The sequence below is a fragment of the Hemitrygon akajei genome, unplaced genomic scaffold (assembly GCF_048418815.1).
Source record: "Hemitrygon akajei unplaced genomic scaffold, sHemAka1.3 Scf000254, whole genome shotgun sequence".
Taxonomy (NCBI): domain Eukaryota; kingdom Metazoa; phylum Chordata; class Chondrichthyes; order Myliobatiformes; family Dasyatidae; genus Hemitrygon; species Hemitrygon akajei.
This window is the reverse complement of record NW_027332134.1, coordinates 33,958-46,651: the sequence shown is the minus strand read 5'-3', so window position 1 is coordinate 46,651 and position 12,694 is coordinate 33,958.

Here is a 12,694-nt window from a genome sequence, read left to right as displayed (position 1 = left end):
GTGAATTTATAACACACCTAGTGTACAGTAGAGAGTCAACTCAGGCCGGCTGGACCTGATTCTGTTCCACAACAGATCTTTCAAATCCTCCCCTGTTGTTCACCTCTCACTCTCCCTGTGGTGATGGGTTCCAAATTGTCATCACTCTGGAAGAAGAGGTTTCCCTTGAATTTCCTGCAGACTGAAGAAGTCGAGCTGACTGCAGTTCTGTCTGAGATGTTCTTCACTCCTCAGATCTCAGGCTGAGGAAGAATGACATTGGGAGTGAACGTCCTTATTCAGGGCTCATTTGTCACCATCTCGTCTGCTCAGATCGTTGGGATGTCTCCCATGGAGGGTCATACTCATTCCACTGGTTAATGTTTTCTTCCAGAGTGATGATTTATTTTTCTGAGTTGGCCTCTCATGTACGTGTTCTGGTCTGTATTTCTCATCACGATTACATATACACACATGGAGTGCTGAATCCTGTTCATTTTTGATGAAAGTATATAGGAGGGGTGATTGATATATTCGTGGCCTCAGGTGGAAGGAGTCAATTTTGGAAAACCTAGCACATTTATTTTTCAACGTAGTCCCGTCCTACATTTACACACTTAGTCCAGCAGTGGCTTGCAAAGGTTTGGGCACCCCTGGTCAAAATTTCTGTTCCTGTGAATAGCTCAGCGAGTAAAAGATGACCTGATTTGCAAAAGGCATAAAGTCAAAGATGACACATTTCTTTAATATTTTAAGCAAGATTAGATTTTAATTTCCATCTTTTACAGTTTCAAAATAACAAGAAAGGAAAAGGGCCCGAAGCAAAAGTTTGGGCGGCCTGCATGGTCGGTACTTATTAACAACCCATTTGGCAAGAAATACAACTTGTAAATGCTCTTTGTAGCCAGCCAAGAGTCTTACAATTCTTGTTTAGGTAAATGTCTGGGTTCAGTCATAAACAGCAAAGTACTGATGTGGAAATTACAAATTAGAATATTATTAGAGTCACAGAGAGCAGCAGCAATGAAACAGGCCCTTCGGCCCCTCCAGTCAATGCCGACCTGTTTTTGTTGTTACTGCCTACTTCCAGCTACCTGCACCAGAGCCTCCATACACCTCCCATCCACGTCCTCACCCAAATTCTTCTTTAGTGTCTAAATCAAACCCACATCCTCCACTTCCACTGGCAGCTCATTCCACACTCTCACCAACCTCTGAGTGAAGAATCCCCCTTCAGATTCCCCTAAAATAATTCACTTTCACCCTGAACGTATGTCCAATGTCAGGGTGAGAGGGAGGACGGGGCAGAGAGGGAAGACAGTAAGGGGAGGGGGTGGTCGAATGCGCAGAGGGAAACAGAGCGGAGAGTTTATACTTAATATCTTTAAGAAAACCTAATTGTTTGAACTTGCTGCAAACCTACTCTCCATATCCTGTACATTCTTAACCAAATTATTGATCTAGATGACGTAGCAATGGTTGATGTTCAAAGAATTCAACAAACTGTGCAAATGCAAATATCATTAAATATCAATGAATAATGAGCGCAATGGGGTGTAACCCTGGGGAACCTCACTAGCCCCGGGCCTCGAGTCCAATAAACAGCCTCCCACCATCACTCTCTGCTTCCTACCATCAAGACAACTGTGCATCCAGTGAGCCAGCTCTCCCTGGATCCCGTGTGATCTGACTTTCCACAGCAACTTACCATGTGAACCTTATCAAAGGCCTCACTGATGCCCATATCGGCCACGATCCTGGGACAGAGGTGTCACAGATCCGAGGGCATAGATTTAATCAGAGGATGAAGAGGTTTAGAGGGATCTGAGGAGGAGATTTCTCACTCAGAGAGTAGCTGAAACCTGGAACACACTGCCCGAGGTGGTGGTGGAGGCAGGTCCCTTCACAACATTTATGAAATGGATGAGCATTGAAACTGCCGAGATACAGTCGGCTATGAACCAAGTGCTGATAAATGGGACCAGTGTAGACAGTGAGTGGATGGTCAGAACAGGTATGGCCGGCCAAAGGCCTGTTTCCGTGCTGTGTGATCCACCACTCCGGACATGCTAAATTAACGATGTTGGCACCGCAAGGCATTGATTTCAAAACTCCACACCCCTCTCTAACCTGAAGTAAACCAGACTGAACCCCTTTGTCACCACTGGAAATAGCTATTTCTGTCAAGGTAATAGACAAATTGATCACTTTTGCTAAACAACTGGCAATTGATGAAGTTTCTGTGTCTTCCATTAATGTTGCTGCCTTTCAGTAAAACTAACCCTCTCACTGTGTCAGAATCAGTGATTAAATCAGACTCCAAACACTGTGCTTTCATCCCTGCACGTTATAACTGGACCCATCTAACTGAGGGTCTGATGGAGACATGGGATCACATCTCCCCTGCTTCTGACATTTCAAATACCCTCAGAACGGTTTTCTGATTCAGTCTGAAGGTTATTGTACATTCAGCTCGTCGTCAGACCTGACAAACCATGTCTTCCCACAGCTGGTTCCACCTGTTGGTGTGTCCTCTTTCCTCCACCTCCAGGGAAGCTGCATCTCCACACTAACTCCTCACTGGAGACGACTGTCTGTACCCGTGACACAGGAAATCACATCACTGTCACTCTCCTGATACCGTGTCTGACCTGCTCACCTCCGGGTATCCTCCATCAACAAGCTCCTTCCTCAGTCACCGTCTGTGAGATTATATTAAAACACAATTACTGTTGAACGATCTATCAGGCAGCTCCTGTACCCCTCCACCCCGGACGTTGGTTTCCTGATTAAAACTGTCTCTCCTCAGCCCCTTACCCATTCCCTTTCCCTTTGCAAACTCCAGATATGCCAGCTGATGCGAATCCACTGTGAGGATATTTATATCTCACAGGAGGATGTAGAAACCCGTGTTGTTCTCTGATACAGAGGTCACTGACACCCCACCGCCATCCCAGTCTGCATCAACAGCCCATGACCGTGACAGCTCTTCCAGGCACTGGGGCTTTGTAACAAACACCATGTTAGCAGCAAGATTAGACAGTAATTCATTTGAAGAGAGAATTGTTGCTTCCTGAAAGGACACGCGAGCGTCCAATACAACGGAGCAGATCCTCCCCTGTTCACAACGTTATTTGACCCGGGTCACGGAACGTCCGATCATCCCACTTTCTCACAACAGCAACCCCAACCCCCACCCCCCCCCCCCCCCGAATACGGTAACACACCTTCCCTCCACTCACCACACACCCACAGTCCACCCATTACCTCTACCCACACACACAGACAGATCCTCCTCACCCCAAACCCCTCCGAGCCTGGGAACCACAACTAACTGATCCCACAGCCCGGGCTCGGGCGCAAAGCTAAAACCGGGGCTGCGGACCGGAGAGCCCGGAGCCTCCAGCCGTCCGGCAGAGCTCGTTCCCGGCACTTTTCATAGAAACATAGAAAACCTACAGCACGATACAGGCCCTTCGGCCCACAAAGTTGTGGTTCCACGCCAACCGGCCCCTGATTTCCACTAAACCCGAGATCAGACCCTTCTTCACGGACGCCTGAACAGAATAATAGCTACGGTCGGCACTGCGCCTGCGTTTAGCAGGAGGTTCTGGGCTGCACCAGCCGTGGCCGGAGGTCCCTACAGAGGGACCAGTGACCGGAGGTCCCTACAGAGGGACCAGTGACCGGAGGCGGGAGGGACAACGGAGAGGTAAATCACAAACACGACAAAGTCTGCAGATGCTGGAAATTCAGAGCAACACAAACAAAATGCTGGCGGGACTCAGCAGGCCGGGCAGCATCTATCAGACAGAAAAATCAAACTCCCACCCCACCCCCCGCATAAAAAAGAACGTCATCCCGATCATCAACCCCCAAAACCCACCCCTCCCGCACAAAAGGGAACAATAACATCGACCCCCGATAAAAAGAAAACAACTCTACCCCGCACAACTGCTTAGGATCCGGTGTCACTACTGTGGAGGCGGCCGCATCGGGAGCAGCGGACACAATGGGCGACCCTGGAAGATTCACAGGTGAAGCGTCGCCTCACCTGGAAGGATGTTTGGACAACGGCGAGAGTTCGGCCGTCCGGCCCTTTCACTGTGACACCCCGAACTCCACATCAAATCCGTCCAAACGAATCTGGGCGAACTTTAATGACTAATAAATATAATCCTCTCAGCGATCAGCTGTCTGAATGATTCCCTGACTCTGAGAGGAAGGGGTATCTATGGTCCACACTGTCAGGGTTTTGAGTTCACCAGGAGACAAAGACTGCAGGGACGAGAGGTTTTCTGTTGACTGAAACACTGTGTGTGGACCCCGCTGGCAATTCTGGTGTTGTGACCCGAATCGAGACAAACACCACGCTGCCCACTCCACCAACAACACGGCACAGCCGGACACATAACAGGGGACTTTACATCCCACAACACTGGATTCAGTGATGAAACCCGTGATTAATGTTGTTGTCCCACTGAAAAGTCCATTAAGGTGCTTTTAAATGCCAGCGCTCTCCCACAGGTGACGTCAGACACAGCTCCCCACGCGCCTGACGTCACACATGGGCTCCCCACACCGGGATCTGCCCTCACGTGCGCGGTGTCTTACGTCACCCACGCGCTTCTGTGCTCGAGCTTTATCGGTTTAACGGCTGGGCTAATAATCACGTGACCAGCCCCTCCCCCACCGCTGTCAACAGAGGATTCAGGCGCTGCGCTATTCCCATTGGTGCGAAGCGATGTCAATAACAGGTTACAACCAGTCGCGGAGGCGGACAAGCCGAGTGGGCGTTACCCCTCAGAGCGGAGAAAACCTCAAAGTAAATGTCCGCTTTCTGATTTATTTCCATTTCCCTCCGAGGGAAGTTGGGGCGTTTGTGAAGCGTCTCCTGCGGCCGGAGTCTGATGTATCGCTGAGAGGTAGGAGGAGACCGCTCGGCCCGTCAGTTTGATGCCGGTTCCCCGGGGAGGGGGGGTTTTATTGAGAGGGTGAAGATGGTGAGAGACGGGGGCGGACAGGATGTTTGTCCCGGTGGGGACAGGAGGGGCTCATCTGTGGAAATGTCTGAGCCCACGGTGGTGTCGAGCAGAGGGATTCACCACATTGGGGGCAAACACCGGCTGAACCAGGGATCCCAGTTTCTGAAACAGGGATGGACGGTCCGGGACTGAGATGAGGGGAAATGTCTCCACTCCGAGGGTGGTAAATGTCCGTAAATCCCCACCACAGAGGGCGGTGAAGACTCGGTGATCGTCCTCACATAAAACAGAGGGCGGCAGATGTGTGGAGACCGAAGGGATCGAGGAAATGAGGATCGGGCAGAAACATGTGGCTGAGATGGGAGAGCAGCCGGCATCTTGTTGATGGTTAGAGGGGCTGAATGGCCTCCTCCTGTGGCTTCTCGCCTGATGTTTCAGTGTTCCTGTCCACTGAGTCCGGAGGAATGTGAACAGAAATGAGTGCTTATAAACACAGAGCTGATTTAAATGAAACGTGAACATTTCCTGTTTGGGTCTGAATTATGTTTTGGACCTGGATGGGAATTGAGCCGGTGACTCTGTGACCTGGAGGTGGAGGGAAAGGGATCGGGGAAGATATGGTGTGGAAAAATAATCATGTATCTGGGGTAAATATGGAATAATGTGGGGAATGTGGTGGATGGGTCGGGCAGCATGTGAGGAGAGAGGAGCAGAGTCACCGGTTCAGGTGGGAGACCCTCCACCCGTCACGTGATCCCGTTTCCTGTTCATGTTTTTCTGCAGATCTGCAGAATCTGCGGGTCACTGCTCTACGTGTCCGTGTAGCTTCCTCTTTCCCCGTTCAGACAAGTCAGTGAGATCCGGATCTGTCACGTCCTCTCGTTGTGGGTGGACAATGTTTTTTTTCTCTGCAATAGTTTCTGCATGTTTCATTCCACTGTTTTGAGGCGCTGAAGTGCAGCCGATGTTTCTGGATGTCTGACCCATTTATGTGAGAATTTAGCCTTTTCTATTTATCTGAGCTTCTCATAAATGTGAAAAGTTTAATTCAGCTTCACCTTAGAATTTCCAAAGCAACAACCCAGTCAGTCAAATAGTTCCACACAATTAAGATAGTTTATTATATCTTTAATTTTTTTTCTATTTTTGTACTATATATGTATATTCTTATTTTAAATCACAATTGTTAAAAACTATTGTTATGAATTGGGTTCTACTGCTACTGCAGGGACAACGAATTTCATGACATATGCCGGTGCTATTAAACCTGATTCTGATATTGATATGGGAGACCCACCACCATTCACCTGATCCCATTTACCGCAGATCGTAATGTGAGATTGAAGCATTTTCCATATATTTACTTTCCACAGAAATGACAACAATTCAGTTTCCTTCTGAGGTTCCAGAGCAGAAGCTCAGTCTGTCTAATATTTCCACACAATTAAAATGGGAAATTTGTTTATTATCATCATGTACTGAGCTACAGTGGAAATCTTGCCTGATGTACCATCCACACAGACAGATACATTACAACAGTACATTGAGCTGATATACGACAAAACACTCACTGTAACAAAGCATTATGGCTGCAGAGAAAGTGCAGTGCAGATTGACATATGGTGCAGGGTCACGTCGAGTTACATTGTGAGGTCGAGTCCATTTTATCATTCATTTGGCTTGTAACTGCAGACAGGAAACCATCCTTCAGCCTGGTGTTACGCACTTTAAAGCTTTTGTATCTCTCCGCCAATGTGGGAGCGGGTTTGCAGCAAGAATGTCCAGGTTATGAGGTTCTTTGTGTACATGGCCTGCTTTTCCGAGGCAGGGGAAGTGTAGGGAGAGTCCATGGAGGGGAGGCTTGTTTCTCTGATGTTCTCTGTTCTCCATAGTTCTCTGCAGTTCCTTGCAGTCATCGGCAGAGAAGTAGCCATACGAAGGCATTAAGTATCGACAAGGAGCTCAGAGACCTTGGCCTTCACCCTGCCTTGTGTAGCTGAATCCTGGACTTCCTGTCAGATCGCCGGCAGGTGGTAAGAGTGGGCTCCATCTCCTCTGTCTCTCTGACCCTCAGCACACATACCCCACAGGGTTGTCACTTTGGCCCCCTCCTTTACTCTCTGTGCACCCATGACTTGTGTTGCCACCCACAGCTCCAATCTGCTAATTAAATTTTGCTGACAGCACTACATTGATTGGCCTAATCTCAAATACTGATAACAATCAATCAAATGCCTCCTGACAAGGCTCGGTCCAAACAAACTTTTCACCCTTCTTCAGGAGATTAGTCAGAGGAAGAGCGATAGCAGCAAAGTTCTTACAGAACTTACGGTAACATCCATCCATTCCCAGAAACCTTCTAAGAGCCTTCTTAGCAGTCAGAATAAGAACTTGAGAAATTGCCTGGACTTTTGCCTGAACAGGAGCCAACGTGCTTTGACCTACAACATAGCCAAGACAGGTCACACTGGCATGGCCAAATTCACTCTTAGCCAAGTTAACTGTAAGGTTGTCCTAGGAAAGCCTGTCAAATAGCTTTTCTACTGCAGAGATATGCTCTTCCCAAGTGCCACTCCCTGTAACTAAGTCATCAATATAGGTATCTGTGTGTTCTAACCCTCGAATTACAAAATCAATCATTCTCTGGGATGTTACTGGAGCATTTTTCCTTCCAAAAGGCAAAACATTGTATTCATACAACCCAGATGGTGTCACAAACGCAGAAATTTCTCTACCTCTGTCCGTCAATGGAACACACCAATGCCCTTTCAACAAATCAATCTTTGTTAGAAATTGGGTTTTCCAGCCTCATCGATGCAATCATCCACTCTAGGGATAGAATAGGCATCTGTTTTTGTTACTGCATTTACCTTTCTATATTCAGTGCAAAATCTAACACTACCATCAGGTTTGGGCACAATAATGCAGGGTGACTCCAATCTCATTTTGAAGGCCAAATAATACCATTCTCCAGCATATACTCAATTCCCTGGTCAGCCAGTTTACACTTTTCTACGTTCATGCTATATGGGTGTTGTTTAATCAGTTTGGCTTGACCAACATCTACATCATGTACTGCGACCGTGGTTTGCTTGGGGACATCGGGAAATAAATCTTTAAACTTCAGAATTAATTCCTTCAGCTGTGGATGTTGCTTTGGCTGCAGATGAGACAACTTGTTATCAATGTTTTCTGGAACAACCGAGTTCATTAGCCTAACTGGGACCATGTTTGGCTTGTGAAAAGTCTCAGACGAGTCAATTGTTTCATTCTCAGGGTTGCCAGTTTCATTTGTTTTGACAACAACACACACAGATGGTACCTGCTTGTCAAAACAGGCTTTATCATATTTATGTGTACCACCTGTGTTAGTTCAAGTCAGTTGGGTGTTTTAATAACATAATTCACATCATTAATTTGGGAGACTATGTCATACGAATTTCACCTGAAGTGGATTCGTCAACATAAGACAAGCACCTTATCTCCCACCTGGTATTTTCTTTCGCAAGCCCTGTTATCAAACCAACACTTCATTTTGTTTTGAGAAATCTTTAAGTTTTGTCTCGCTAGACTACTAGCTTGGTGTAGTTTATTTTTGAACTTCAAAACATAGTCTAACGAGTTAACATGTACATCCCCATCAATCCACCGTTCCTTTTAACAAGGTCAAAGGTCCCTCTGTGACCAAATACAAGTTCAAATGGAGTAAAGCCCAGTGATTCCTGTACTGACTCTCTTTCTGTGGACAAAAGCAAATGTATTCCTTCATTTGGACAAAAGCAAATGTATTCCCTCATCCCAGTCTTTTCCATTTTCAACACAATATGTCTTAATCATTGTTTTGAGGGTAGAATGAAATCTTTCTAAAGCCCCTTGTGATTCTGTATGGTACGCAGATGATGCAATTTGTTTTGCTCCCAGTTCAGAAACTACCTGCTGGAATAATCCAGATGTAAAATTACATCCTCGATCAGACTGGATTTCTTTAGGCAATTCGAATAAACTGAAAATTTTGGTAAGAGCCTTCGCCACAGTTTTAGCTTTAATATTTCTGAGAGGTATTGCCTCTGGGAATCTGGATGCAGTACACATAATAGTTAGCAGAAACTGATGGCCTGCTTTAGTCTTTGGCAATGGGCCAACACAATCCACTATAACTTTGGAAAAGGGTTCACCGAATGCAGGTACAGGCCACTGGGGTGAGCTCATTCGGTTTACCCACAACTTGACAAGTGCCTTTTGGAAACTCTTATTCAGGGTAAACATAACTTCATGAGTTAAAGCAAACTGATCTGCTAATCTAGCAGATTCCTACATAGTGGCAGCATCATTTCCATCTAAATACGTCTTTATGTCATCAGGGATGCCCCCTCTGAATTCTTCAATTAAAACCAACTCTTTCAAGCTGTTAAAATCATCATTTACATGTTCAGATGTGCACCAGCGGTCAATGCACACAAATTTCTCATAAGCAAATTCCGTATGTCTGGTTCACAGATTTCTTCAAATTTCTAAACTTTTGCCTGTCTGCTTCTGGGACCAACTCGTAAGCTTTGAGCACAGCCTGGTTCACTATGTCATAATGTGTGGCGCGTGACCATGTGGTTAAGGTGTTTAACTAGCGATCTGAAAGTCATAAGTTCGAGCCTCAGCCGAGGCAGCGTGTGTGTCCTTGAGCAAAGCACTGAACCACACACTGCTCCTGCACATTTATAGCCCAGTGGCGATGATTGGGGTAGCATAAATAAATAAATAATAAGCTGCTTCAGCAACTGTCAAAGCAGAATAGGCTTGCTAAGCCTTCCCCTTAATTACACTTTGTAAGAGAATTTTCTTTCTGCTTTTCTGCCTCTCCAGCCTGAAACTGCCTCTGCCTTTCCAGAGCCTCCCATCTTTAATTTTTCTAACTTGTACTGGAGCTCAAGCTCACGAGGTTTACTTTCAGGAAACACCTCCAGCTCCTCCACATTAAACACACCCTCAGATACATAATGTTCAGCTATTATCCTCTGCATCTGTGCCCTCCTCATTGTCAATTTCACCTTAGCAAGTATTAACGTTTTAGCAATACTCAATCCTTCTGGTGTCCGCTAATGCCTGAGAGGTTCACATTTCCAGATATCTATCAACATCCATTGCTGCTGATTTTCCACACACAAATAAATCAAAAGGGATTTCCCCAATGAAATCGATATTAAATCAATCCTTAAATTTGTTCATATCCCAGACGCAGGACCCATTTTCTTACAAACCGTAATGCTTTAGGATCGAACCAGCAGCAACAGACTACTCCCAGTGGCCACACATTTTAATTCCATGTCCTATTCCCATTCTGATATGTCTATCCATGGCCTCCTCTACTGTCAAAATTAATCCAAACTCAGGTTGGAGGAACAACACCTTACATACCAGCTGGGTAGCCTCCAACCTGATGGGATGAACATTGGCTTCTCTAACTTCCATTAATGCCCCTCTTCCCCTTCGTACGCCATCACTGACATATTTAATTGTTTGCCTGTTTTCCATGTCTCCCTGGTGCTTCCCCACCACCTTTCTTTCTCCCGAGGCCTCCTGTCCGATGATCCTTTCCCATCTCCAGCTCTGTATCACTTTCGCCAATCACCTTTCCAGCTCTTAGCTTCATCCCACCCACTCCAGTCTTCTCCTATCATTTCGCATTTCCCCCTCCCCGCATTACATTCAAATCTCTTAGTATCTTTCCTTTCAGTTAGTCCTGACGAAGGGTCTCAGCCTGAAACGTTGACAGTTCTTCTCCTTATTGATACTGCCTGGCCTGCTATGTTCCACCAGCATTTTGTGTGTGTTGTTTGAATTTCCAGCATCTGCAGATTTCCTCGTGAGTGTTATGTGTATAAATATAACTCCCAAACTATTGAGCTCGGGGGAAACAAGGTTTGGAGTCTTGAGATGGTAAAGTATGAAAGTTCTGTTCAACCACAGAATAGGTGATGAGAGAGAGATATTTGTAATCCAGGGTAAATGTTGAGAGAAGGCAATTATGTCGTATTCCACAGGTTACATGGTGGTAAATTGATACCAACAGTCGCTGTAGATTTTATCTGTCATCCTTCCAAATCCACATACTAATTATCACCCGAAGTGACTTGTCATAATTGGTATCATCTTAATGAATTACCACACCACAGCCAGGCAATGGTTAACACATAAGTGGTCTCCACAGGATACCCCAAATCAGATCCACTCCTATGGGTCAAATGAGGTGACAACCACACATTCGATGTACGGTGAATCGATAACTAGCCCACCCTTGTGGGCAAAGGAAAGTTCCAAACAGTGACCCTTGGCCACTAGTTCCCTGGTTTCGATTCTTCCATTTTTCCTCCTTCGTCTCCGTTTGACTCTGAGTGTCTGTGTCCTCGGTTAAAACTAAACAAGCTGCAAGTCAGACACATTTGCCTTCTTAATCTCTCTCTCTCTTAAAATGACAATCCACAGCAAACAAAACCTAGGGATTCATAACAATGGCCACTCCCCATTGTGTGCTGACAGGTGTGCCAGTAGGTGGGATGACTGAGTGAATCCTTTCCCACATTCTCAGCAGGTGAACGGCCTCTCTCTAGTGTGAACTCGCTGATGTTTCTGTAGGGTGAATGACTGAGTGAATCCCTTCCCACAGATTGAGCAGGTGAACGGCTTCTCCCCACTGTGAACTCGCTGATGACTCTGTAGGTGGGATGACTGATTGAATCCCTTCCCACAGAATGAGCAGGTGAACGGCTTCTCCCCAGTGTGAACTCGCTGATGTACAAGTAGGGTAGATGACTGAGTGAATCCTTTCCCACAGACTGAGCAGGTGAATGGCCTCTGCCCAGTGTGAACTCGCTGATGTACCAATAGGGTAGATGACTGAGTGAATCCTTTCCCACAGACTGAGCAGGTGAATGGCTTCTCCCCAATGTGAACTCGCTGGTGTCTCTGTAGGTTAGCTAACCGAGTGAATCCCTTCCCACAGACTGAGCAAGTGAACGGCCTCTCCCCAGTGTGAACTCGCTGATGACTCTGTAGGTGAGATGAATGAGTGAATCGCTTCCCACAGACTGAGCAGGTGAACGGCCTCTCCCCAGTGTGAACTCGCTGATGACTCTTTAGGGCGGAAGAGTCAGCATATCTCTTCCCACATTCTGAGCAGGTGAATGGCTTCTCCCCAGTGTGAACTCGCTGATGTCTCTGTAGGCTGGATAAATTAGTGAATCTTTTCCCACAGACTGAGCAGGTGAACGGCTTCTCCCCAGTGTGATCTCGCTGATGTCTCTGTCGGCTGAATAAATTAGTGAATCTCTTCCCACAGACTGAGCAGGTGAACAGCTTCTCCCCAGTGTGAACTCGCTGATGTACCAGTAGGGCAGATGACTGAGTGAATCCTTTCCCACAGACTGAGCAGGTGAATAGCTTCTCCCCAGTGTGAACTCGCCGGTGTCTCTGTAGGGTGGATGAGCGAGTGAATCTCTTCCCACATTCTGAGCAGGTGAACGCTTTCTCCCCGGTGTGAACTTGCTGGTGACTCTGTAGGTGGGATAACTGAGTGAATCCCTTTCCACATTCTGAGCAGGTGAATGGCCTCTCCCCAGTGTGAACTCGCTGGTGACTCTGTAGTTGGGATAAATGAGTGAATCTCTTCCCACAGACTGAGCAGGTGAATGGCTTCTCCCCAGTGTGAACCCGCTGGTGAGCCATTAGGTCAGATGACT